This window comes from Odocoileus virginianus, chromosome 27 (genome assembly GCF_023699985.2).
Source record: "Odocoileus virginianus isolate 20LAN1187 ecotype Illinois chromosome 27, Ovbor_1.2, whole genome shotgun sequence".
NCBI classification, from domain to species: domain Eukaryota; kingdom Metazoa; phylum Chordata; class Mammalia; order Artiodactyla; family Cervidae; genus Odocoileus; species Odocoileus virginianus.
The window spans coordinates 36,383,878-36,410,777 of record NC_069700.1 but is presented as its reverse complement, the minus strand read 5'-3'; the positions used below and the strand labels follow the sequence as shown (position 1 = coordinate 36,410,777).

At 41.9% G+C, this 26,900-nt stretch overlaps 1 long non-coding RNA gene across 1 annotated transcript; it reads right to left on the bottom strand.

Annotated features, from left to right (window-relative positions):
- Positions 1-10,567: 10,567 nt before the first annotated feature.
- On the bottom strand, positions 10,568-19,420 carry LOC139031464 (uncharacterized). Its single transcript, XR_011483961.1, has 3 exons — positions 16,028-19,420; positions 15,102-15,223; positions 10,568-14,158 (listed from the first exon to the last, which is right to left on the bottom strand). It is a non-coding gene; the product is annotated as an uncharacterized lncRNA (long non-coding RNA).
- Positions 19,421-26,900: the final 7,480 nt, after the last annotated feature.

The following is a 26,900-nucleotide window of genomic DNA, read 5'->3' as shown; positions in this document are numbered from 1 at the left end:
CCCCTGCTAAAGAGTCACGAGCTAAATCATAGATGAACCTGGAGACATTATGCTAAGAGAAATAAGCCAGTCACAAAAGGACAAATATGGTGTGTTTCCACTCACATAAGATGTCTAAAGAAGTCAAAACTATAAAAATAAAAAGTAGAAAGGTGGTTGCCAAGGACTGAGAGGGAGGAATTGGTGTTTCCTGGGTGTAGAATTTCAGTGTTGCAAGATGAAAAAGTTCTGGAAACCTGTCGCACAACAATATGAATATATGTAAACACTCAAAAGCTGTTAAGATGAAACATTGAATGTTATATAGTTTTTTCACCACAATTTAAAAAAAAGACCAAAAAAAAAAAAAATGAAAATAACCCCCAAAATAATTAACTCAGAATTCTCAAAGAAAGAAAGCAATTGGTGAGGGTAAAGGAAATGACACCCAATCCTGAGATTTTTTTATAAAGATTTTTTTTTTTTTAATGTGGACCATTTTTTTAATGGTCCATTTGTTACAATACTGCTTGTTTTATGTTTTGGTTTTTTGGCCACGAGGTATGTGGGATCCTAGTTCTTGGAAGCGGGAGAAGGCAATGGCACCCCACTCCAGTACTCTTGCCTGGAAAATCCCATGGATGCAGGAACCTGGTAGGCTGCAGTCCATGGGGTCGCGAAGAGTCGGACACGACTGAGCGACTTCGCTTTCACTTCTCACTTTCATGCATTGGAGAAGGAAATGGCAACCCACTCCAGTGTTCATGCCTGGAGAATCCCAGGGATAGCGGAGCCTGGTGAGCTGCCGTCTATGGGGTCGCCGGAGTCGAACACGACTGAAGTGACTCAGCAGCAGCAGCAGCAGCTCCTGGAACAGAGATCAAACCTGCAACCTGTGCATTGGAAGGCAAAATCCCAACGACTGGACCGCCAAGGAAGTCCCCCAATCCTGAGGTTTATACGCAGTTCATTCTCCATAAACACGTACAACAAACTCCAAAGGACACAGAGTCTGTGTTGATATCCTCGTTAGCTCCTCCTTCCAAAAATTCTTAGTGAAGAGACTAGTTAGGGTTCAGTCTGGTTTCACCATTTAACACACAATATGCTTATGCCACTCTGTCACTGAGATATCGGTTTCTTGCTTTGGGATCTTTAGGAGTGATCTTTCTGGGAGTTAGCTTTACTTCTTGGCTTATTCACAGGAATTCTTTGAAGACTGAGTTAGTATCGGCTGGCTGTGAGGAAAGGCTTTGTCCATCCCTGGCTGTGAATCGCTGAGCTCTGTGGCATCTGGAGGCACAGGGTACTTTCAGCAGGACATCATTTTGCAGCCAGGACTAAGTGGGTGGGGGGTTTCAAGCCAATTTTCATTATTAGAATCACTTCCTACTTGAAGTGAAAGCTAGGAACAAATTTCATCTTGACTGTGTTACTGTTAAAACATTTTTTTCTCCCTCTTTCTTCCTTCCCCCCACCAACAGTTGCTAGGAGCTGGGACAAGCCTATTTCCTCATCCGATGTTGTGTGAGTCACCACAAATCTTCCAAAGTGAAGCAGATAGTCATTCCGTTGTAGTTTAGTTGCTAAGTCATCAGTGGGACCAGAACTAGACTCTAGGTCTTTCTGACCACACACAGGACATTCAGCTATGTGCTGTGCTGTGCTTAGATGTTCAGTCGTGTTCGACTCTGCGACCCCATGGACTTCAGCCTGCCAGGCTCCTCTGTCCAAGGGAATTCTCCAGTCAAGATTACAGGAGTAGGTTGCCATGCTCTCCTCCAAGGGATTTTTCCCAACCCAGGATCAAATCCAGGTCTCCCATATTGCCGGCGAATTCTTTACCAACTGAGCCACCAAGGAAGCCCAAGAATACTGGAGTGGGTAGCCTATCCCTTCACCAAGGGAACTTCCCTACCCAGGAATTGGACCAGGATCTCCTGCATTGCAGGTGGATTCTTTACCAGCTAAGCTACCAGAGATACCCCCATCTCAGCTATACCTCTTAGCTGTAGTTATTGGTCATTGGTTTGTATTAATTTCAATTTTTCAAGAGTTTTGAGTTTAAAAGACTATTTTCTTTGAATTATTTTTCAAGCCTAGTAGTAAAAACAACAAAAAGAGCTAAACAAAATAATGACATTCATTATCACAATTTTGTAAGTGTAGGAACAGAGAGGAAAATTAACATTTATTGAGTATCTACTATTTGATAGACCTGTACCCACTTTATCTTATTTAATCCTCACCACACTGAAGACTATTTATTATTATGTAAATACTTTTCCCTATGCTTGAGGGAGCAGGAGAGTGAGGATGAAAAAGTCAAGTAAAGTGCATTTATTCTCACCATACTGTGGTCCCATCCCTCTGTGGTCAAAAACAGCCTCACGGAGTGTCATGCTCCTAGAGCTGAGTTGTGCCTCTGTCCCCATGTCCCAGGGAGTTCCTGGAAACCTCCCCAACAACACGAACAGAGAGGTCACAGGCCAGCCAGAGGCTCAAAGGACAGATGAGTCCAGATACTGCCAGGTCACCTGCACCTCTGGCTGGAGATGCCAGATGGGGCCCAAGAGGTGCCCCACATACCCACTGAGAACAAACACCTATCCTGACATGCCCACGCGTCTGAATTCCAGCCCTCATCCAGCTGTCAAATTGCACTACCACCTTCTACAGGCCTATCAACACACAGTACCCAACCGTTGCTGTTGTTCAGTAGCTAAGCCGTGTCTGACTCTTTGCATCCCCATGGACTGCAGCATGCCAGGCCTCCCTGTCCCTCCCTATATCCCAGAGTTTGCCCAGGTTCATGTCCATTAAATCTATGAAGCTATCCAACCATCTCATCCTCTGTCACCCTCTTCTCCTTTTGCCTTCAATCTTTCCCAGCATCAGGGTCTTTTGCAGTGAGTTGCCTGAACAGTAGAAAAAGGCAAAATGGTACCCGATACATGGTTTAAAATGTATGAAAACAAAAAGAATCAAGATATTCCCACAACCCGTCATTTTACTCAGTCCAAAATATTAGTGAATCCACATAAGGCAAGTTTCAAAAGATGTCCTCTGGATTTTAATTATCCTTTGAGCAAGAAAAAAAAGGAAATTGTAAAAATAAATGAGCACTTTTCAGAGTTTAAAAAAAAACTGTAAGTAATGAGAAGTCATCAAACAGCTGAAAGATTGCTCTTGATTTTACTTACAGAATCATAACTCTGTAGTGTCCACTAGACAGCTTGTGGGTAAAAAAAATGCCAAACAAATACGGGGATGAAAAATTCCAGCAGACTGAAAGAAACAACTTTCAAGAAAGTGAGAAATTAGGAAACAAACATTTGAGCTTCAACATAGGCAATTAAAAGCTAAAATTATGAAGGCAAAAAAGCAATCTATGCTACTAACTATAGCTATCCTACAGTATACTACTACACATTAGTAATGAGTTAATAGTATACTACCTATAGTATTAGTAATATACTATTAGCTGCTAAGTAGAATACGATTGGACTTCCTGGGTAGCTCAGCTGGTAAAGAATCTACCTGCAACACAGGAGACCTGGGTGGGATCCCTGGGTTGGGAAGATCCCCTGGAGGAGTGCAAGGCAACCCACTCCTGTATCCTTGCCTGGAGATTCCCCATGGACAGAGGAGCCTGGTGGACTGCAGCCCATGGGGTCGCAGAGTCGAACACCACTGAGCGACTAAGCACAGCACAGAGTATGATTACTATCAGCTATAAAGTAGATCTGAAGCTCTAGAAAGTAAATGGAGAAATTTAGAAGCTCTAGAAATTACTATAGATACAGTTGGATCAAATTTTTTTTTTTCATTTATTTTTATTAGTTGGAGGCTAATTACTTTACAATATTGTAGTGGTTTTTGTCATACACTGACATGACTCACCCATGGATTTACATGTATTCCCCATCCCGATTCCCCCTCCCACCTCCCTCTCTACCCAATCCCTCTGAGTCTTCCCAGTGCACCAGGCCTGAGCACTTGCCTCATGCATCCAACCTGGGCTGGTGATCTGCCTCACCCTAGATAGATGCTGTTCTCTCAAAACATCCCACCCTCGCCTTCTCCCACAGAGTCCAAAATTCTGTTCTGTACATCTGTGTCTCTTTTTCTGTTTCGCATATAGGATTATCATTACCATCTTTCTAAATTCCATACATATGTTTTAGTATACGGTAATGGTCTTTATCTTTCTGGCTTACTTCACTCTGTATAATGGGCTCCAGTTTCATCCACCTCATTAGAACTGATTCAAATGAATTCTTTCTTTTTTTTTTTTTTTTTTTTTGGAGAAAAGGGAAACTTTTTTTTTTTCTTTTTTTTTTCCATTTATTTCTATTAGTTGGAGGCTAATTACTTTACAACATTGCAGTGGTTTTTGTCATACATTGAAATGAATTAGTCATGGATTTACATGTATTCCCCATCCCGGTCCCCCCCTCCCACCTCCCTCTCCACCCGATCCCTCTGGGTCTTCCCAGTGCACCAGGCCCGAGCACTTGTCTCATGCACCCAACCTGGGCTGGTTATCTGTTTCACCCTAGATAATATATATGTTTCGATGCTGTTCTCTTGAAATATCCCACCCTCGCCTTCTCCCACAGAGTCCACAAGTCTGTTCTATACATCTGAGTCTCTTTTTCTGTTTTGCATATAGGGTTATCATTACCATCTTTCTAAATTCCATATATATGTGTTAGTATACTGTAATGGTCTTTATCTTTCTGGCTTACTTCGCTCTGTATAATGGGCTCCAGTTTCATCAATCTCATTAGAACTGATTCAAATGAATTCTTTTTAATGGCTGAGTAATATTCCATGGTGTATATCTACCACAGCTTCCTTATCCATTCATCTACTGATGGGCATCTAGGTTGCTTCCATGTCCTGCCTATTATAAACAGTGCTGCAATGAACATTGGGGTGCACGTGTCTCTTTCAGATCTGGTTTCCTCGGTGTGTATGTCCAGAAGTGGGATTGCTGGGTCATGTGGCAGTTCTATTTCCAGTTTTTTAATAAATCTCCACACTGTTTTCCATAGCAGCTATACTAGTTTGCATTCCCACCAACAGTGTAAGAGGGTTCCCTTTTCTCCACACCCTCTCCAGCATTTATTGCTTGTAGACTTTTGGATAGCAGCTATCCTGACTGGCGTGTAATGGTACCTCATTGTGGTTTTGATTTGCATTTCTCTGATAATGAGTGATGTTGAGCATCTTTTCATGTGTTTGTTAGCCATCTGTATGTCTTCTTTGGAGAAATGTCTGTTTAGTTCTTTGGCCCATTTTCTGATTGGGTCATTTATTTTTCTGGAGTTGAGCTGGAGGAGTTGCTTGTATATTGTTGAGATTAATCCTTTGTCTGTTGCTTTGTTTGCTATTATTTTCTCCCAATCTGAGGGCTGTCTTTTCACGTTGCTTATAGTTTCCTTTGTTGTGAAAAAGCTTTTATGTTTTATTAGGTCCCATTTGTTTATTTTTGCTTTTATTTCCAATATTCTGGGAGGTGGGTCATAGAGGATCCTGCTGTGATTTGTGACAGAGAGTGTTTTGCCTATGTTCTCTTCTAGGAGTTTTATAGTTTATGGTCTTACATTTAGATCTCTAATCCATTTTGAGTTTATTTTTGTGTATGGTGTTAGAAAGTGTTCTAGTTTCATTCTTTTACAAGTGGTTGACCAGTTTTCCCAGCACCACTTGTTAAAGAGGTTATCTTTTTTCCATTGTGTATCCTTGCCTCCTTTGTCGAAGATAAGGTGTCCATAGGTGCGTGGATTTATCTCTGGGCTTTCTATTCTGTTCCATTGATCTATATTTCTGTCTTTGTGCCAGTATCATACTGTCTTGATGACTGTGGCTTTGTAGTAGAGTCTGAAGTCAGGCAGGTTGATTCCTCCAGTTCCATTCTTCTTCCTCAAGATTACTTTGACTATTTGAGGTTTTTTGTATTTCCATACAAATTGTGAAATTATTTGTTCTAGTTCTGTGAAAAATACCATTGGTAGCTTGATAGGGATTGCATTGAATCTATAGATTGCTTTGGGTAGTATAGCCATTTTGACAATATTGATTCTTCCAATCCATGAACACGGTATATTTCTCCATCTGTTTGTGTCTTCTTTGCTTTCTTTCATCAGTGTCTTATAGTTTTCTATGTATAGGTCTTTCGTTTCTTTAGGTAGATATACTCCTAAGTATTTTATTCTTTTTCTTGCAATGGTGAATGGTATTGTTTCCTTAATTTCTCTTTCTGCTTTCTCATTGTTAGTGTATAGGAATGCAAGGGATTTCTGTGTGTTAATTTTATATCCTGTAACTTTACTATATTCGCTGATTAGCCCAGTAATTTTCTGGTAGAGTCTTTAGGGTTTTCTATGTAGAGGATCATGTCATCTGCAAACAGGGAGAGCTTCACTTCTTCTTTTCCTATCTGGAGTCCCTTTACTTCTTTTTCTGCTCTGATTGCTATGGCCAAAACTTCCAAGATTATGTTGAATAGTAGTGGTGAGAGTGGGCACCCTTGTCTTGTTCCTGATTTCAAGGGAAATGCTTTCAATTTTTTGCCATTGAGGGTAATGCTTGCTGTGGGTTTGTCATATATAGCTTTTATTATGTTGAAGTATGTTCCTTCTATTCCTGTTTTCTGGAGAGTTTTAATCATAAATGGGTGTTGAATTTTGTCAAAGGCTTTCTCTGCATCTATTGAGATAATCATATGGTTTTTATCTTTCAATTTGTTAATGTGGTGTATTACATTGATTGATTTGTGGATATTAAAGAATCTTTGCATTCCTGGGATAAAGCCCACTTGGTCATGGTGTATGATTTTTTTAATATGTTGTTGGATTCTGTTTGCTAGAATTTTGTTAAGGATTTTTGTATCTATGTTCATCAGTGATATTGGCCTGTAGTTTTCTTTTTTTGTGGCATCTTTGTCTGGTTTTGGAATTAGGGTGATGGTGGCCCCATAGAATGAGTTTGGAAGTTTACCTTCTTCTGCAATTTTCTGGAAGAATTTGAGTAAGATAGGTGTTAGCTCTTCTCTAAATTTTTGGTAGAATTCAGCTGTGAAGCCATCTGGTCCTGGGCTTTTGTTCGCTGGAAGATTTCTGATTACAGTTTCGATTTCCTTGCTTGTGATGGGTCTGTTAAGATCTTCTATTTCTTCCTGGTTCAGTTTTGGAAAGTTATACTTTTCTAAGAATTCGTCCATTTCTTCCAAGTTGTCCATTTTATTGGCATAGAGCTGCTGGTAGTAGTCTCTTATGATCCTTTGTATTTCAGTGTTGTCTGTTGTGATCTCTCCATTTTCATTTCTAATTTTGTTAATTTGGTTCATCTCCCTTTGTTTCTTAATGAGTCTTGCTAATGGTTGGTCAATTTTTTTTATTTTTTCAAAAAACCAGCTTTTAGCTTTGTTGATTTTTGCTATGGTCTCTTTAGTTTCTTTTGCATTTATTTCTGCCCTAATTTTTAAGATTTCTTTCCTTCTACTAACCCTGGGGTTCTTCATTTCTTCCTTCTCTAGTTGCTTTAGGTGTAGAGTTAGGTTATTTATTTGACTTTTTTCTTGTTTCTTGAGGTAAGCCTGTAATGCTATGAACCTTCTCCTTAGCACTGCTTTTACAGTGTCCCATAGGTTTGGGGTTGTTGTGTTTTCATTTTCATTCATTTCTATGCATATTTTGATTTCTTTTTTGATTTCTTCTATGATTTGTTGGTTATTCAGAAGCGTGTTATTTAGCCTCCATATGTTTGAATTTTTAATAATTTTTTTCCTGTAATTGAGATCTAATCTTACTGCACTGTGGTCAGAAAAGATGACTGGAATGATTTCAATTTTTTTGAGTTTACCAAGACTAGATTTATGGCCCAGGATGTGATCTATTCTGGAGAAGGTTCCGTGTGCACTTGAGAAAAAGATGAAGTTGATTGTTTTGGGGTGAAATGTCCTACAGATATCAATTAGGTCTAGCTGGTCCATTGTGTCATTTAAAGTTTGTGTTTCCTTGTTAATTTTTTGTTTAGTTGATCTATCCATAGTTGTGAGTGGGGTATTAAAGTCTCCCACTATTATTGTGTTACTATTAATTTCCCCTTTCATTCTTGTTAGCATTTGCCTTACATATTGCGGTGCTCCTATGTTGGGTGCATATATATTTATAATTATTATATCTTCTTCTTGGATTGATCCTTTGATCATTATGTAGTGTCCTCCTTCGTCTCTTTTCACAGCCTTTATTTTAAAGTCTATTTTATCTGATATGAGTATTGCGACTCCTGCTTTCTTTTGGTCTCCGTTTACGTGAAATATTTTTTCTAGCCCTTCACTTTTAGTCTATATGTGTCCCTTGTTTTGAGGTGGGTCTCTTGTAGACAGCATATATAGGGGTCTTGCTTTTGTATCCATTCAGCCAGTCTTTGTCTTTTGGTTGGGGCATTCAACCCATTTACATTTAAGGTAATTATTGATAGGTATGGTCCTGTTGCCATTTACTTTGTTGTTTTGGGTTCACGTTTATACAACCTTTCTGTGTTTCCTGTCTAGAGAAGATCCTTTAGCATTTGTTGAAGAGTTGGTTTGGTGGTGCTGAATTCTCTCAGCTTTTGCTTGTCTGTAAAACTTTTGAATTCTCCTTCATATCTGAATGAGATCCTTGCTGGGTATAGTAATCTAGGTTGTAGGTTATTCTCTTTCATTACCTTGAGTATGTCCTGCCATTCCCTTCTGGCCTGAAGGGTTTCTATTGATAGAGCAGCTGCTATCCTTATGGGAATCCCTTTGTGTGTTATTTGTTGTTTCTCCCTTGCTGCTTTTAATATTTGTTCTTTGTGTTTGATCTTTTTTAATTTGATTAATATGTGCCTTGGGGTGTTTTGCCTTGGGTTTACCCTGTTTGGGACTCTCTGGGTTTCTTGGACTTGGGTGGCTATTTCCTTCCCCATTTTAGGGAAGTTTTCAGCTATTATCGCCTCGAGTATTTTCTCATGGCCTTTCTTTTTGTCTTCTTCTTCTTCTGGGACTCCTATGATTCGAATGTTGGGGCATTTCACATTGTCCCAGAGGTCCCTGAGGTTGTCCTCATTTCTTTTGATTCTTTTTTCTTTTTTCTCTCTGCTTCATTTACTTCCACCATTTTATCTTCTACCTCACTTATCCTATCTTCTATCTCCATTATTCTACTCTTGGTTCCCTCCAGAGTGTTTTTGATCTCATTTATTGCATTACTCATTTTTAATTGACTCTTTTTTATTTCTTCTAGGTCATTATTAAACATTTCTTGCATCTTCTCAATCTTTGTTTCCAGGCTATTTATCTGTAACTCCATTTTCTTTTCAAGATTTTGGGTCATTCTTATTACCATTATTCTAAATTCTTTTTCAGGTAGATTCCCTATCTCCTCCTCTTTTGTTTGACTTGGTAGGCATTTTTCATGTTCCTTTACCTGTTGGGTATTTCTCTGCCTTTTCATCTTGTTTAGATTGCTGTGTCTGGAGTGGGCTTTCTGTATTCTGGTGGTCTGAGGTTCCTTTTTATTGTGGAGGTTTCACCCAGTGGGTGGGGTTGGACGATTGGCTTGTCAAGGTTTCCTGGTTAGGGAAGCTTGTGTCGGTGTTCTGGTGCATGGAACTTGATTTCTTCTCTCTGGAGTGCAATGGAGTGCTCAGTAATGAGTTTTTGAGATGGGACTATGTGTTAGGTGTGACCTTGGGCAGCCTGTATGTTGACACTCAGGTCTATGTTCCTGCGTTGCTGGAGAATTTGCATGGTATGTCTTGCTCTGGAACTTATTGACTCTTGGGTGGTGGTTGGTTTCAGTGTAGGTATGGAGGCTTTTGGATGGTCTCTTATTACTTAATGTTCCATGTAGTCAGGAGTTTTCTGGTGTTCTCAGGTTTTGGGCTTAAGTCTCCTGCCTCTGGGTTTCAGTTTTATTCTTACAGTAGTCTCAAGACTTCTCCAACTATACAGCGCTGATAATAAAACTTCTAGGTTAATGGTGAAAAGATTCTCCACCATGAGGGACACCCAGAGAGGTTCACAGAGTTACATGAAAAAGAGGAGAGGGAGGAGGGAGATAGAGGTGAGCAGGAGGAGAAAAGGTGGGACTCAAGAGGAGAGAGACAGACCTACGCAGTTCTCTGTTCCCAGAGTGTTCTCCATAGCCCAGACACCCACAAAGATTCACAGAATTGGATTGGGAAGAGAAGGGGAAAGGAGGAAATAGACGTGTTCTGAGGTAGAAAATGGAGAGTCAAAAGTGGGAGAGAGTAATCAACACACTCCTGAATAAAAATGGGAATTGAATATTAGATTCTTAAATGTCCAGATTTTTGTTTTCTCACATACTGAGAAACAAAGATTAAAAATCTAGAATAGAGGTTAGACTCTTAAAAATACAATATTAAAAACAAAAACTCAAAAAAATTTAGAAATATATCTGAAGTTTGGTTTAAAAATAGGGCTTCTCTTTTTTTTTTTTTTGCAAGGTTGTAGTGAAATGAAAATGAAAATTAAGGAGTAATAGAGGAGTAATAGAAGACTTTAAAAGAAAATAAGATAAAAAAAGAAAAAAAAAACAAGAAAAAAATTTTTTCCTAATTAAAAAGATCATAAAAATATATGAAAATGAAAGTTAAGGAGTAATGGGGGAGTAATAGGGAATTTAAAAAAAAAATAAAAGAGAAAAAAAAAGGTAAAAATATATCTAGGAATTTCTCTGGAGCTGTTGCGGTCAGTGTGGGTTCAGTTCAGTTTCAAATAGCTCCTCATTACAGCTTACACTTTTTGATATCTACAGGCCCCTTCCGGTGTAGTCGGTGTTACCTACAGGGATTTTAATATGTTGCACCCGTCCCTTCTGAAGCGGTTCCCTTTGTTTATTTGGCTTCTGTTTGCCGGTCTCTTCAGTGTCTAATTTCCGCCCTGACACAGGCGGGCAGAGGTGGTCTCTTGTTTAGGTTCGCTTGTTCAGTCCTGCTGCGGGGAGGGCGGGGCGCTGCAGACAGATATCGCTGTGTGTGGGGAGCACTCGCAGTGTTCCGGCCACACTGGGTTTGCCCCGCTCACGGGTGTCAGTGCTTTCCCCGTCTACACTGCTCAGGCTCCCGGCTGCTCTACATGGAGCGCGCCCTGTGTTGCGTGCGGTTCCAGTTTTCGGGTACTCCACAAAAGCGCGGACTCAGTTGGGCCTGCGTTTTGTGCCGTCCCGGCCCGAGCAGCTCAGGCAGCCAGGAGCTTGACGGGCACACTCTCCCTGGGTGCGGTGTGCCTTCTCCCCTCCGCGGCCCCAGCCTCAGTTTCCGCCTGTGCCAGTCGGGTGCGTGCGCCTTGTGTTTAGCCACGACCCTCCCGGCGGATGTCAACCATCCAGAATCTCACGAAGTCTTTGGTTACAAGCTGGAGGCCTGTTTGCAGTGTGGTAGGGGGTGCCGTCTCTGGGGCCAAGTTTGCCCCTTTCCCCTCCCCCCTGCCTCCTGCCTCCGGTGGGGATGGGCCAGTCCGCCGCCAGCTAGCTCTTCTCTGGAGTTGCTCAGTCCCTTTGTTCTGCGAACGGGCCCGCAGTGTGTTTGGGCCGGTTAATTTTCTCTCTCTCTTGCTATCCCACAGTTTAAGTTGTTCTCTCATATTAGCTCCCTCCAATTGCCCTCAGGGCCTTCGGGCCCGGTCCTTACCCTAAGCAATGCCACCCGCTCCTCTCCGTTCCGCCCCCACTTGCTGGTGGTGGATGCGGGCGTCTGGGATACTTTTCTGCTGGGAGTTGCTTTTAGGCACGTAATCTGTGGGTTTTATTTATTTTTCCTCCCAGTTAGGTTGCCCTCTGAGATTCGAAAACTTCCCCCAGACCCGCCAGTGCGAGGGTTTCCTGGTGTTTGGAAACTTCCTCTATTAAGACTCCCTTCCCGGGACGGGTCTCCGTCCCCTAGCTCTTTTGTCTCTCTTTTTATCTTTTATATCTTGTCCTACCTTCCTTCGAAGATGATGGGCTGCTTTTCTGGGCGCCTGATGTCCTCTGCTAGCGATCAGAAGTTGTTTTGTGAAGTTTGCTCAGCGTTCAATTGTTCTTTCGATGAATTTGTAGGAGAGAAAGTGGTCTCCCCGTCCTATTCCTCCGCCATCTTGGCTCCTCCCTGGATCAAATTTTTAAGCAAATAAGATTTCACATACACACACACACATTTCCAAGCCCTCTGGCCTTTACAGACTAAGTCATCCAGTGCACTTTTCTTTGCAGCTTCAAGGCAGGTACTACCTGGCAAAATGAAAAGGACAACGGACTCAAGTGTCTGGCATTCTGGGACTTGGGTGGCATAGAGACAGGTGATTTGGGAGCACACATTCTCTGAACTGGAGAGAGAGAAAGCTAAAGAAAACTGGATTTATTTAAGAGCTATTGAGAGGGAGGAATGGACAAGATTAGTCTATTAATTTAGGACTGTGGTAGAGGCAAGGGAGAAGTTAAAGATGGTTGCTCTCCTCAGTCATCACAAGGATGATAGTGTTGCTCACTGGTTTGATCCATATAAGGAGCTGATGAATTGGGTGGGTGGGGGGCAAAAGGAAACAGTGTGTGGCCAGGGGGAGGGGAGAAGGATTCAGCCTTCGGTCTGGGACAGGCTGAGACTGAGCCATCAGAGAGAAGCTGCTCCGTGAATGGCTTGACTTCTGATGCTCAGGAGAGACTTCAAATAGAGACAGTAATTCAGAAGAGATTCGCATAGAAGACAAGAACATGTGTAAGGGATGAGATTGCTGGGGGAAGAGTGTGTGTAATAAAAATAGAAGGTGACCCAGGACAGACCCTGAGGAACATCAATATTTAAAGGATGAAGGGATACAAAAGAGCCCTCAAAGGAGGCTGCGGCATATTCAGGGCAGTAGGAAGAAAACCAGAAGATGAGAGTGTGACGGAAGCTACAAGAAGAACATACTTCAGGAAGGAACTGGCTATCAGGGCACATCGGCTAAGATGTGAAAATAGAAGTTGGAAGTGTCCACTGGATTTAGCAACACGGAGCTGTGACCTTGAGCAGAGGCCCTCCTTGTTGTAGTAGAGCGAAACCAGATTCCAGGGGGTGGAGGAGTCTCAGGCAGCAAAGCACAGACACAACTGCTGCCTCCACAGGCTTATACCCAAGGATGCTGACTACCACATCCTAGAATGCAGCCCAACTGCCAACACATAGAGGGAGTGAGCGACAGATAGACAGTGGGTATAACTCATCATAGTAATTTCCATATTAAAAACACAGCTTGGTTTTTAATTGAAAAACACTAAATACCACTCATGAAGTAAACATTGATTTGCAGTATATTAGGCAGAGCCAGAGTAAAAGCTGGGACAATAAGCTGTGATTCTATACCTCTATTAACTGGAAATCTTACCCCTAACCAGTTTCAATTTTGGACCAGTACTACAAGTAATAATAATAATAAACAATAACAATCTCTGCCAATTCCCAAACACATCAAGTTGTATACCTTAAACATCTCCAGCTTTTTGTATATCAATCACACCTCTATAAAGCATCTTTTTTTTTTTTTTTTTAGGCTCTCTCCCAATTGTTTAAATCCTCAGGTAAAAATGTCAATAGGATTAACAGGCAGTCTTAAGAAATTTTACAATATAGACTACTTAAACTTTTACTTTCTGAACTCATCCTAAACCTGTAGTTAGGATAGGTTAAATTAAATATTTTTGTGTTAAGAGATTAAAAAATTGGATTGTATCAATTGCTTTTGCTGCAGAACAGCACCCAAAAATGTGACTTAAAATAATAAATTTATTACTTTGCACAATTCTGTTGGTTAGAAAGAATTCAACACAAGCTTGCCAGTGGGGATCGCCAGGCTGAGTCTGCCCAACTGGTGTGTGCCAGCTTGCTCAGGCATCTAATGGTAGTTGGTGGGGCAGCTGGAGCTGTGTGGTCTAGGGTGGCTTCCATCAGACAGCTCCGGTGGGTGGCATATGTTTGCTGGAGTGATATGTCCATGGCCCTGTGTCTCTCTCCATCCAGCAGGGGAGCTCCAGCTCGTCCACACTGCTCCAAGTGCAGCAGGAGAGCGAGCCTGACGCACAAGCATTTTTCAAGTCTCTACTCACAGTCCATTTGTTCTGTCCTGTTGGCCAAGCAAGTCACACGTCCAGGCCCAGATTTACTGGATGGAGAAACAGAATGAACTTCTTGAGGGGAAGACCATAAATTCACATTGCAAAAGGGGATGCGTATGGGGATGAAATAAGTTGTGGCTATTTTTGCAACCTATCACAACTACCTTTTGCTTAATCTGCACAATACCCTAGGAACTTCCTCTTAATTCATTTAAAGAGTCATAAATACAATGAGTCATGTACATGCCATATATTCAAAAGAGAAGTATTCTGCTGCTGCTTTGTTTCAGAGGTGGTGCTAAAGCACAATGAAGGAAGGGTGTCCTGGGGCTTTGAATTCCTAAGAGGCCAGGTCCATATCTGTCTCTATTCTGTATGCCCAATGGCATGGTAACTTCATCTGAATGAATGAATAGCTTGTTTCCTAAATCTACTAACATCAAAACAACAAGAAGGGACTTCTGTGTTGGTCCAATGGTTAAGAATCACTTTGCAACGCAGAAGACACAGGTTCAATCCCTGATCGGAGCATTAAGATCCCACATGGAGGGCCCACGTGTCCCATTCCACAACAAAGACTCAACACACTACAATAAATAAGTAAACACTTTTTTAGTTTTAAAAGGTTAATTCAACTAACAAAAAAAAAAAAAAAAAACAAGAAAAAAGCATAAGGACTGCTGACTCTCACAGATCTTGAATTTCATGACTTCCTAAGAATTAAAAGGGGTGGGAATCACATAAAGTGAGGCTGTACAGTAATATACTGAGGCATACTTTTCAGCTTAATTTTACTGGTTTCTGGACCACCAGTTTTGTGTGTACTGTTGATACACATAACGGGTAAAAGATCTAAAGGAAAAAAAAAAACTGCTAGTACATTTTCTTTCAAGGTTGTCCATATTAGAAAGACATTTACTTGCCAGGCACATCATTCATTATATGCTGATCTTTGACAGCCCTTGTCTGAAAGAGGTAAAGGAAACTGACCTTGGGGAAGGCAGAAACCTGACCTTTCCAGAAGGCACGCCGTGTAGGGTTAGTCAGATTCTGTCTCTGGTCAGAATCCTCTTTCAGGACAGCAGTTCATCCTTTGTATCACTTGTTGGGCACTGAGAAACAATATACTTGTAAATGATCCTTATTCATCATGTTTCTGTGGTTTAATACAATCTCTCGGGAGGGAGGAGACAAGGAAGAGAATGAAATAAACCTAACTTTGTTGAAATATTGATTTGTTTCTGGCGACCTTTGACTACTGCATTTTATCACAAGAAACGATCCCTAAGGAAAAAAAACATTGAAAGGGAACTCCTTCCAAAGAGAAAGAAAACGTACTTCCTCAAAACACATGGGTTGAGGTAGTTTCATGTACTTGACAATGAGCCATAAAATTGCTCTTCTCTGGTGACAGCCATATGGGCCTTGGGAGAAATCAGTGAACCAGAGAGACTCAGGCCCACAGGGAGAGGCTTTTAGAGACCAGCTGTGTCCTGCCTCTTCTCCCGGGCCTCTGGTTTTGACTCTACAGTGTGGAAGGCAATGGCAGGGAAGGAGACTTCCTGGTAGAGTTATGAAGGATTGAGACCATGTGTTCAGACATGTCTCTCCATTCTGCCTGTATCACAGTCCCTTCCAGGTTACTGCATGCCCAACTTTCCTCTGGATACCAGCAAGGAGAGCCCTCCATCTAAACCTTCTGGCTTCCTGTAACTCTGTTGCAGGAAGTGGGGCCCTTTCCAGGACCAAAGAATGGGCTTTTGTTTAACACTCAGAAATGAATGGTCAGAGGAGACACACGGACTGATAAAACAAGAGACTCCATTGGGAAGGACCCTGATCAGAGAGCAGGAGGAGGTCAGAGAACCCAGGAGAGCTCTTCCGCACATGGCTCACACGTGCAGGCGTCATGGTACCTGGGTAGGTTTCCGGGTCGTCTCTGGCCAGTCATCGTGACTCAGGGTCCTTCCTGGTGGTGTGCGCATCTCTCCGTCAAGATGGATTCCAGCGAGGATTCTGGTGGGTTGGTAGGACATAAGAGCTGGCATCTCCTCTCTCCTTTAGGCTTTTCCCAATTTCTTCCAGTAGTTCTGTGCTCCTGACCGAGATCTCCTGCTGTTAAGACAACTCATGCAAGTGGCTACCGTCTTGCCTGGTCAGAGTTTCAGAGTTTCCCCAACACCTCTTTCCCGTTACCACCGGGGTCACGGCAGTTCTTTGCCTATAATCCTGCTCAGCTTCTCGCCGCCCAGCATGGGCGCCTCTAGGGGTGGTCTCCTGAGAAGCACATCCTTCCAGCTCACCCCCACACCTCCCAGGCTGGATGTCACTGCCGCCCTCTCCTCTCTTTATGGACTGGAGTAAAGACAGAAGGAGCAGCAGCAATCACAGCCTCCTGATGGAACAGAGAGCGGTACCCTACAGAAGACACTGAGGATGTGGCCTCTGGGTGGATGCTGGTGAAGACTTTGGGAATTCATAAAGCATGCCACAGAGTCCGACTCTTTTGTGACCCCACGGACTGTACCCTGCCAGGCTCCTCTGTCCATGGGATTCTCCAGACGAGAGTACTGGAGTGGGTTGCCATTTCCTCCTGAAGGGCATCTTCCCAACCCAGACATAGAACCTGCATCTCCAGTGTCTCCTGCATTGCAGGTTGATTCTTTCCTGCTGTGCCACTGGGGAGGCCCCATGCAACAGAGGAGGGAGGCCAAATAACGTGCCACGGTGCCTGCCTCCCTCAGAGGGTTCCGCCAGGTCTTTTTCCATTTGCATCCCAGACACATAGTGCTTTCAGAACAACAGTGCTCATGGGCATCTAATGCAGAACCACACAGGACCCCACAGAAACCATGGCATGTTTTGGGCACATGGACAGTGTCAACTCGGAGTCTCCCTCTTCACGTGCTCATTCCAGAATTTCGATGGGAATTTGGGAGGTAGGGAGCCAACAATGGTGTCTCGTTGGGAGGAACCAAGGAACTCCAAAAAAGACAGATTCCTCCATTTCCCCAGGGCTTCCCTGATAGCTCAATTGGTAAAGAATCCACCTGCAATGCAGGAGACCCCGGTTCGATTCCTGGGTTGGGAAGATCCCCTGGAGAAGGGAAAGCCTACCCACTCCAGTATTCTTGGGCTTCCCTGGTGGCTCAGCTGGTAAAGAATCCACCTGCAATGCGGGAGACCTGGGTTTGATCCCTGGGTTGGGAGGATCCGCTGGAAAAGGGAAAGGCTACCCACTCCAGTGTTCTGGCCTGGAGAGTTCCATGGACTGTACAGTCCATGGGGTCACAAAGAGTCGGACATGACTGAGCAGCTTTCAGTTTCCATTTCCCCAAATCTAACATTTTCCAGAATGCTTGTATGACTTCATGTTAGCCCTGAGCTTTTTCAAACTTTTTGCTGCATTTAACAACACATGGATCATCTGGTCTTCATTTATGCATGCCATTAGCAAAGAGTTATTGAGTGTCTGCTTCATGCTAGGTGTTGTTCTGGGTGCTGGAATAGAAACAACAGTGAACAGTACAGAGACAACCCTGTCCTCACCAACACATCGCGAACTGTCACCTCTAAACATGCCAAACTCCAGCTTCCCTGCTGGGATCCTGGACCATCTCTCCAAGAGGAGAAACCCAGAGTGTTCTCCTGAGTCCTGGGGTGAAGGATATGGTTGCCCTCTTACCTCCCATATCACTGGTCTTCCATCTCACCGAGGTGGTTTGTTTTCCAGGATTTACACTGAAAACTCTAAACTCATGTTTTATATCAACAGGGGCAAGGACACTTATGTTAGCTCACAGAGAGTCCAGTTTATACTGCAAGTTTGATCAAGAAAATTATTCAGTTGGATGTGACATGTACTGAGAGTCCCTTGGACTGCAAGGAGATCCAACCAGTCCATCCTAAAGGAGATCAGTCCTGGGTGTTCAGTGGAAGGACTGATGTCAACACTAAAACTCCAATACTTTGGCCATCTGATGCAAAGAGCTGACTCATTTGAAAAGACCCTGATTCTGGGAAAGATTGAAGGCAGGAGGAGAAGGGGATGCAGAGGATGAGATGGTTGGATGACATCACCGACTCAATGGACACGAGTTTGAGTAAACTCTGGGAGTTGGTGATGGACAGGGAGGCCTGGAGTGCTGCGGTCCATGGGGTTGCAAGGAGTCAGATGCGACTGAACTGAACTGACAACCTAAAATGAGCAAAATACTGTGTTTGGTCTGGAGACATACAGGCAAAGGGTGAATTTAGTTTAACGAGAAGGAAACTGCATAGAAATCAGTGAGGAATGAGTAAATAATTTAGCACCACTTGGAAGCAAGGCCAAAGTGTGAGCGCAGAACCTCCTACTGCTGGCAATATGGAAGGCTGAGGAAGTATCCAGGCAAAAGATAAGCAAGCCCAGGTTAGGAGGATGGCTTTAGAGATGATGAAAGAGGGCCAGATTTGAGAACTGCCACACAGGAAAAATGTAAGGGACATATGTTCCTTAGGAGGGATATTCATATCCCTTGCCCTCCAAAAGGAGATACTGGTTGAGAATTTTTGGTTTGAAGAGTTAAAGGGACCATAAACATTATAGTTTGTGAAGGCCTTATGACCAACGAGGTCCCTAGAAATTGAGATATTCCAGACAATTACCATTGTCACAGGCACCATGTTAAAACTTGCTGGTCTCTTTTTTTAAAATGAAATTAAAAAGATTATTCTTAATAGGCAGAGTAGAAGACCTAAACCATTCCCATATCAAGCTAGAATCTGGGTAATATTTTGAAAGTCAAGAGTCTTTATTCTAAAAGGAAAAGGGCTTAGGAGATGGCTGTTTTTGTTTGGATAGTAAAATATTTGGTATTGTTTAAGTAGCATATTTTCAAAATCTCTTATCTTACTTCTAATCTAGTAAGTTTATGACATTTTTACTCATCTTCATTCAATCATTTTATAATTCCAAAAGCTACAGTTATCTTAACCATTATCTTTATTATCTTTAATTATTATCTTAATAATTAATTATTATCCCAGGTCTTCATTGAAGCACGTGGGCTCTAGTTTCCTAAGCAGGGCCACTTGCATTGGGAGCGTGGACCATCGGGGAAGTCCCTGTGGGACTTTACTACTCCAAAGCATTTGCACACACATTCGATTATTTCATCCTCACAGTCAGTCATCCTGTGAGGAAAGTAAAATAGACACACTGGTTCCCATTTCACAGGTAAGAAAGCTGAGGCTAACACAAACTAAGTAAATGGCTCACAATGACAAGCCTAGTAAGTAAAAAAAAAAAAATTCTTACTCTGAGTTTCCTAGCCTTTTGCCCTTATCACCAGCCCACTGTGTCTCCTATCTTCCTGTGCATTGGCCAGAACAGGTCTGTCTTTATCAAAGAAAGAATTATCCGCCGTGGCTTAAACACACCCTTTGGGCTCCTCTCAGTTCATGGAAATGCCAGCCAAACTGTACCCAGATCCTGTGCAGGCAGAAAGAGTGTGGAAACAAAACCCCACAGGCCAGCAACACACAGTTTTTTAAAACGTGTGTTTGTGAATAAACACATCAACATCTCTTCTCCCAACAACCTTAGACTTGCTCCCAGTGAAAACTACAGCTCTGCGAGAATTGAATTTCAGGATCACGAGGTGAATGAAAAAAAAAAATGGGGAGACAATTTGCTTTCCACACGTGAAGGAGAGAAATAGACAAGAGGGCTTGGCCCGGGTGTGCGCCTCTCTATCCTGTGTTCCCTCTGCCCACCAAAGTGTCAAAGGGTATAAATATGTTCAAGAGTCTTGATACATGTGGCAGGATCATGTTGTCAATTATACTTTAATAGGAAGCTGATTCCTGGCATAAGGCACATAACCTATTCTGAAGGTATCTGAAACTTTTCCACAGTAAAACATGAATATCTGAGGAAACATAGTAACATTGTTACCCATGCCCAGCCTAAGGATTAAAGTGTTAAGGGTAAAATGAGGTATATAGGAAAGGCAATTTAGAGGGTCTGGGGGCACAGCTTATCCATCTTAGGCTTCTGTGCAGAATACCCCAAACAGAGTCTCCTTTCATAAATGCAGCCTGCATCTGGAACAGCTGCAAGAAAAGCGCTATTGGACTTTCCTGGTGGTCCAAACGGTTAAGAATCCATGATACCATTGCAGGAGGCATGAGTTCGATCCCTAGTTGGGGAACTAAGATCCCTCTGCTGTGCAGTGCTGCCAAAAAGTAAATTAAAAAAGGAAAAGAAAAGCACTATGCTCAGAAACAAGTTACAGATAAAGCAAGGAGACAAAGTTTTAAAAGTGGTAGAGAGGCTGAAAGAGAAGAGATCATTAATAACTCTATAGAGTAATGAAGAATTCTAGAGGAAGCAACAGGAAGATGAAAGAGGGATGAGGCAGTGAGGAGAAGAGAGAGGAGAGACTGAACTAGAGGAGAGAAATCATGGGCAAATATTTAAAAGCAGAGAGATGATAAACACTTAATGACTTACATTTTGGTGGTGACCACAACCAAAGGGCGCGCCAATTTAAATAAAAATATCTTGGTAACACCTTAATGTTGAAGGCTTGACTGGACGTTAAACAGCAACTGTAATAGTGCCTCTGGATAATCGAGGAAATTGAGAATAGGCTGTGGTTCTCAACCTGAAGTGTCCCTCAGAATCTCCTGAAGAGCTTTCATAAGATACAGATACCCAGTCTCCCTCTCAACCATTAAACTAGAATCCCTGGGAGTAGACATGAACATTGATAGTCTCTGACAACAAAAGTAGCTTTTTTTTTTTAATTTATCATGGGTTTTTTTGCATCAACTTTTATTTTTGGCCACGCTCCATGGCATGTGGGATGTTAATTCTCTGACCAGAAATCAAATCCATGCCCCTTGCAAGTGAAGTGCACTGTCCTAACCACTGGACTTCCAGGGAAATCCCAGCATTCTTTTTTTTTCTTTGAATAGATTTTTTTCAATGTTTAAATTTATTTATTATTTATTTGGCTGCATTGGGTTTTAGTTGTGGCACGTGAGATCTTTCCTTACCGTGCGCAGACTCCCTAGCTGTGGCCCATGGGCTTAATTGCTCCATAGCATGTGGGAGCTTAGTTCCCCAACCAGGGATCAAACCCACGTCCCCCAAACTGCAAGGCAGTTTCTTAACCACTGAACCACCAGGGAAGGCCCCCCCAGTATTCTTTTTAAGATCCTCAGGTATAGCCAGGGTCGAGGACCCCTGGCATACGGCAGCAATCCTTAAAGTCGATGCTAGATGACCAGTGTCACTGTTACCTGGGTGGGAACTTGTTAGAATGCAGTCTCAGGCCTCACCCCAGACTTACTGAATCAGAGATGTGGGCATGGGGCCCAGTAATCCAAGTCTTAACAGGCTTTCTAGGTGACTCTGGGGTACGTTAAAGTTTGAGAAAAACGCTGTCTATGGGATGCGGTGGGAGCAGGGTCACCTGCGACTCAGAGGCCGCCACAGCTGTATCCACAAGTGTCCTTCCTGTGAGCAGAAGTTACGTTTTCATCAGCATTTTATGAGAATTCTTAGTACTAAATATTTTTATGTGTACTAAATATTTTGGCTGTTTGATAGGCAAAAGAAAAATTGTCTCATGATTGAACATTATTCCTATGTTCATGGTTAACATAAACCTTACATGTTACAGTTCAAACTGATTTATTTGATTTTAGTCTAAAATAAACATAATGACTAGCCAGTTACTCTAGAGCAAAGGCAAACACTCTGAAAAGATGCAAGGGGTAACAGCTCTATGAAGCATAAAGATGGTGTTCTAGTTACCAACTTTCAGCCCAATAATAATGAACATACACAATATCATTTGTTCATAGTCCCTAGATTTTTAAAAAGAGAAAGGGAACCACTCTCAAAAAAAAAAAAAAATTAAGGGAAAGAAAACTAAAAGGAAATTCCTCAAATTAAACAAGCTTAAATATTGGCAGTATGTGGACTAAAACACATGCAAAATGTGATATATATTTCCTGAAATTGTTAGTTAAGTGGAAGGAATCATGTTTCTGTATTTTCTTAAATAGAATTTGCCATAGCCTGGGTGGTCCATAAGTTTAAAATAATAACAATTTGTTCTCCAATCTGGCCTCGTTTAGCTTCCTTTTTCACTTTAACATCTTGAATTTCTCTCAGTGCTTAGTTTGCAATTCACTCAGCAACAACAACAAAAGCTAAAAGCAAACATATTTAGAAAAAAAAAGGCAAAATAAAACAATAGCTTCAAGTTTGGGCTCAACTAACAAGTAAATTATTTATACAGAAAAAAATAAATATCTTCTCATCTCAACAGGTTGTTGTTATTCCTGCTTACCTAGACTCTATTTCCTTCCTCTTTCTATTGTACTCCGCTGTGATAATAATTTTCTTAATGCAAAACTCAGAAGCACTCAATAACCTGTCCCCGACTGCCACCCCATGCAGTGCAGACAAGATGTTTAGCAGAGACTGGCCACAGGGACTCAGTTCTCGGAAAGCTACAGGAGAGAGGAACATGTTCATCTTCAAAACTGTGAGGGATCTCTGGGGAGACCAAGGACCAGCTCCAGCTGTGGGTGGAGGGCGCAGAGGCCGAGGGACAGGTGAGCGAGCGCTGTTGGCTTCTGCCCAGCCTCGCCCAGACTTCGTCTGGCCGTGGCCCACCCCGTTAGGACTCAGGAGGTACACAAGAGCCCGCACGGCGGGGGATGCTGGGCAGCTGGCGGGGGATGCTGGGCAGCTGCCGGAGCACCCACGCCTCCCAGCCGCCTCGCCAGCCTGCTTGAGAGCTGTCAGATCACACCTGAGGGAACCATCTTCTCCCTGTAACACTTCCAAGGAGACCCCTCGCCTGAGGAGCGCTTAGTTGGAGAGAGGCAACCAAGGAGAGGTGGTCTGCAGTTCCGGCGTCAAGGACTCTCCCCTGGGGCTCCCCTTCTAACCGCTTCTTAAAGTCAAAAGGAAGCCGTAAAGCAGAGCCTGAGCCTTGACGTCTCGTTCTGGTCTGATAAGCCTAGGGGAACATGGGCTCACAACCTAAATAACCGAGGTTAGAACCACTATAAAAGGAAAACAGAAACTTTACAACACAGATCATATCAAGCAGAAATGCTAGAACAGGCAGATTAAGAATTTAAAATAAGCAGCAACCAGTGTTGCCAAAAAGATACTGGTAACATGAAGCGAGAAAAAAAGTTAAAAAAAAAAAGAGAGAGAGAGAGAGCCAAATGGAAGGATTAACTATACAAAAAGAAATAATACTTAGAGAACTGTAGATGGAATAAATAGCAAGCTGAATGCAGCTAAACTGCAAAACCAAAAGAGCAGACTGAGGAAATCTCCTGGGAGGCAGGAAAAATAGGATAAAGAAACAAATATGGAAATAAAAAGTTAAGAAGCATGGAAGATAGAAAGCAGACATGCTGACATACTGAAAATAGGAATTCAAAGGAGAGATAATTAAAAGGGGGGTATATTTAAGGAAATAATAAAAATAAATAGCCCTGAATTAAAGAAAGATGAAAGAACTCAGATGGAAGCAACTGGGTGCCAAATAAGAGAGATTAAGAACTCAGAAACAATATTGGGAAATATAGCACATAAAAGATAAAGAAAATTCTAAGCACTTCCAGAGGGAAAGAACATCTTCTGTGAAGCTACAAGAATCAGATTTCTTAACGGCAGTACTAGATCCAAAGATTTAGAGATTCTCCAGATATTCTGTTGTTGACTTCTAATTTAACTCCACTGTGGTCTGAAACACACTTTATATGATGTGAATCTTTTAAAATGGGTTGAGACTTGTCTTACGGCTCAAACTGTGGTCTATCTTGAACAGATACTTTACCCAAGAAGAGAGATAAGCGCATGAAAAGATGCTCAACACAATTAGTCTTTAGGGAAATGCAAAATAAAACCATAAGGAAATGCCTCCACATACTAACTAACCATACCAAGTGTTGCCAAGCATATAGAGGAACTGGAACTCTCATGGACTGCTGGTTGGGTCAGGAACTTTGAAAAGTAGTTCAGCAGTTTCTTAAAAGGTTCAACATCCACCTTCCATCTGACCCAGCCATTCCACCCCAGTGTATTGTTCAAAGAAAAAGAAAAAAAAAAAAGAAAATATATATCCATACAAAGACTTGTCAAGTGTTCTCAGCAAACTTATTGGTAATAGCCCAAGTTGCAAACAATCCAAATATCCATTAACTAGGGAGTGGATAAACAAAGTACATTTATAGAGTGGAATACTACCCAGTAATGCAAAAGAACAAACTATTGATACACAAAATAACATAAATAAACCTCAAAATAATTATGCTAAATGAGATAAACAGAAAAAGTTCATAGTATTTGATTTATATTAAATCCTAAAAATGCAGCTAATCTACTGTGATAAAAAGCAGGCAAGTGGTTGCCTGGAGATGGGGAAGAAGGGCTGGAAGAAATGACAGCAGGATTACAAAACAGCAGGAGAAAACTTTTGGGGGAGATGAATATACTCATTATTGTGATATTATCATGATTAGTAATATATAGTAATGATTTCATGGCTATATATATGTGCTAAAACTTAATAAAATGTACACTTTGAATACATGCAGTTTCCTGTATGTCTTTGTTGCTGTTTTTCAGTCACTAATGCATGTCTGACTCATTGCAACCCCATGGACTGCAGCACACCAGGCCTCCCTGTCCCTCACTATCTCCTGGAGTTTGCCCAAGTTCATGTCCATTGAATTGGTGATGCTATCCAATCATATCATTCTCTGTTGCCCCCTTCTCATTTTGCCTTCAATCTTTCCCAGCATCAGGGTCTTTTCCAATGAACTGGCTCTTTGCATCAGGTGGCCAAAGTATTGGAGCTTCAGCTTCATTATCAGTCCTTCCAATGAGTATTTAAGGTTGATTTCCTTTAGGATTGACTGGTTTGGTCTCCTTGCTGCCCAATGGACTCTAAGAGTCTTCTCCAACACCACAGTTCAAAAGCATCAATTCTTCAGTGCTCAGCCTTCTTTATGGTCCAGCTCTAACATCCATACATGACTGCTGGAAAAACCATAGCTTTGACTATACAGACCTTTGCTGGCAAAGTGATGTCTTTGCTTTTTAATATGCTGTCAAGTTTTAGCTTTTTTCCCAAGAAGCAATCATCTTCTAATTTCATGGCTGTAGTCACCACCTGCAGTGATTTTGGAGCCCAAGAAGAGAGAATTTGTCACTGTTTCCATTGTTTCCCCATATATTTGCCATGAAGTGATGGAACCAGATGCCATGATCTCAGATTTTTTTATGTTGAGCTTTAAGCCAGATATTTCATTCTCTTCTTTAACCTTCATCAAGAGGTTCTGTTGTTTCTCTTTGCTTTCTGCCATTAAGTGATATCATCTGCATGTCTAAGGTTATTGATATTTCTCCCATCAATCTTGATTCCAGCTTGTGACTTATCCAGCCTGGTATTTCTCATGATGTACTCTACATATAAGTTAAATAAAAGGGTGACAACACATAGCCTTTTTGTGCTCCTTTCCCAATATTGAACCAGTCTGTTGTTCAATGTCCATTCTAACTGTTGCTTCTTGACCTGCATACAGGTTTCTCAGGAGACAGGTAAGATGGTCTGGTATTCCCATCTCTTTAGGAATGTTCCACAGTTGGTTGTGATCCACACAGTCAAAGGCTTTAGCATAGTCAATGAAACAGAAGTAGATGTTTTTCTGGAATTCCCTTGCTCTCTCTGTGATCCAACAAATGTTGGCAATTTGATCGCTGGTTCCTCTGCCTTTTCTAAATCCAGCTGTACATCTGGAAGTTCTCGATTCAGGAAATACTGAAGCCTAACTTAAAGGATTTTGTGCATGGGAAGTGAGTGCAATTATCTCGTAGTTTGAACATTCTTTAGCACTGTCCTTTGGAATTGGGATGAAAATTGACCTTTTCCAGTCCTGTGGCCACTACTGAGTTTTCCAAGTTTGTTGGCCTGTTGAGTGCAGCACTTTCACAGCATCATCTTTTAGGATTTTTAAATACCTCAGCTGGAATTCCATCACCTCCACTAGCTTTGTTGGTAGTAATGCTTCCTAAGGCCCACTTGATTTCACACTCCAGGATGTCTAGCTCTAGGTGAGTGATCACACCATCATGGTTATCTGGGTCATTAAGAGCTTTTTAATACAGTTCTTCTGTGTATTCTTGCCACCTCTTCTTAATCTCTTCCACCTCTGTTAGGTCCTTACCTGTCCTTTATCATGCCCATCCTTGTACGATATGCTCCTTTGATATCTCCAATTTTCTTGAAGAGATCTCTAGTCTTTCCCATCCTATTGTTTTCCTCTGTTTCTTTGCATTGTTCATTGAAGAAGGCCTTCTTATCTCTCCTTGCTATTTTCTGGAACTCTGCATTCAGTTGGATATATCTTTCCCTTTCTCCCTAGCTTTTTGCAAGGTGTCCTGTATGTCTACTATACCTCAGTTCAGCTGTGAAAATAAACAAAAAAAAAGTTACCAGAAGTTAAAATTTAGTCTGAAAAAAAAGATATATGAAACACAAAGCCCAATTTTTTACTTTTAAAAAAATGAGCTAAAAGTGGGGGGAGGGGTGAACTGGAAGACTGGGGCTAACCTATATACACTACTGATACTATGCATAAAATAGATAACTAATGAGAACCTCTGTGTAGCTCAGGGAACCCTACTCAGTGCTGTGATGACCTAAACGGGAAGGAAATCCGAAACAGAGGAAGACATGTATCCGTATGGCTGACTCACTTGGC